Source organism: Arachis ipaensis, chromosome B02, assembly GCF_000816755.2.
Source record: "Arachis ipaensis cultivar K30076 chromosome B02, Araip1.1, whole genome shotgun sequence".
In the NCBI taxonomy this organism is placed as follows: Eukaryota; Viridiplantae; Streptophyta; class Magnoliopsida; order Fabales; family Fabaceae; genus Arachis; species Arachis ipaensis.
Window position 1 is genome coordinate 90,848,387 of NC_029786.2, and position 2,027 is coordinate 90,850,413.

Sequence of the window (2,027 nt, forward strand, 5' to 3'; positions counted from 1 at the left end):
GAAATTATAATTTTAAATTATTCTATTAAAATTAATTTGAATTGTAATAATTTAATTAATAAATAAATAATATGATGTGCATTGTTCGTATTTTTTTAAATATAGTATTAAATGTATTAACTCGAATGTAGCTATTAAATGTATAAAAATTATGTTTGAATTATGAATTCTCTAAATGAAATTATCCCGTTTAAAATATTTAAATTATGATTTAAAATTTTTTTTGATATAATATTACATTTTTTCTTCATTTTACTATTAATATGTTGATATTGCAAGTCTAAATTACAGTATTTTACTTAATCTTGACTGAAAAAGAAAATAGTTACGTGCTTAAAAAAATAAAATAGTTACGTGCTTAAATTATAATGCTTCTATCATTTAATTTATTTAATACACAATGTGCTAACACTTTTTAAAAAATATATATTGGTAAAAATAGATATAATATAATTACAAATATAACATAAATAAATAAAATATATAAATAAATACGAAACCAATATATTTACCAATGTCTTTGTTAAATTTTATAAATTAGAGAATAAATTATGTATTCGGTTGCTTGGTGATCACATAGATGATCAAGTAATTGGATTGTAAATTGATCTCATAGTGTATATCTTATTTTTTTTCTCATTTTTGAATGAAAGAGAGAATTAAGGGAGTAAGTAGTAATATATAAAGAAAAAAAAAATTTGCACCACAACACATAATTATAACCTAAAAAAATATTCATATTAAAATTTTACATATTGCAAATCATGAAGATCAATCACAATGTACTGGTCACTTCTCTCTATTTTTGACCATGATATGAGTTTTTCTTTTCTAGTCAAGAATCTAATAACATCTAATTGAACAAAAAAATTGAATTAAAAGTACCAAATTAAGGACAAATGAGTGAATAATATAAGAAATTATAACTTCGAACGTGTATAAAATAAAAAGAATTTACTGATTTATTTTATATTAAACGATAAAACTAACAATAGTATATTAATAAAAGGATATACCTTTTAAAAAAGTCACAATACAATTTCAAATATTTTCATAAATAAACTGTTAAAATTTTTGTTATCAATAAAATGATGCTATTATACAACTTTTTCGCAAAACTTAAAATCAAAAGGAAAATAATTTTGTGTGGGTTAATATAAATTAATTACGTACCAAATAAGTAGAATTGTTCATTTGTTTGTTTCAATATATCAGCATGAGCAAGCAAATTAAAATGATTATCTAGAATTTTACGATCATCGACCAAATGTACTATACCTGACTCTATCTTAAAAGATATTTTGCACGTGTGTACAGTCAGAAGATATATTCCGCTTGATTTCTCGATCTCAAACTTTGAGAAGACATAGACTTTCCTTTCTACCAATTCATTCTCAAATATTTTTGTCAAATAATTCTTGATTGAACAATGAATTTTATCGTATTGCAAAACAAATTAAATATAAAAGCTATTAGCATTTATAAAGCTATTAAAAAGAATTGTCTTTGACTTGATTGAACAATGAATTTTATCGTATTGCAAAATAAATTAAATATAAAAACTATTAGCATTTACAAAGCTATTAAAAAGAATTTTCTTTGACTTATGAAATGGTGTACTTATAAAATTAACTTAAAATATGAACTACAAATATTTATAAGAATTTAATTTTGATGCACTGACAGTGTAAAGTAGTTTTACGCGTGTATCCAATTACATAATGACACATCAATAAAAATAAATACATTTCACATTGACCGCGTGAATGGTCATCCAAAAGAACGGATGTGATTGCACGACTATATAAAATGCTTTACACTATCAGTGCATCAAAATTAAACTCTATTTATAAATTGAACTTAGTATTACTTGAAAAAAAATAGTAAATGAATCAATTAATCTTATCATCTATTAGAACTATTTCTATATAAACCGTCTTATTCTTGTCAAACTTGAATGGAACTTTTTATAGCCTTATAATTCTTATCTTTATTTTTCATACTTTCTCTTCGTATAATCTACTATA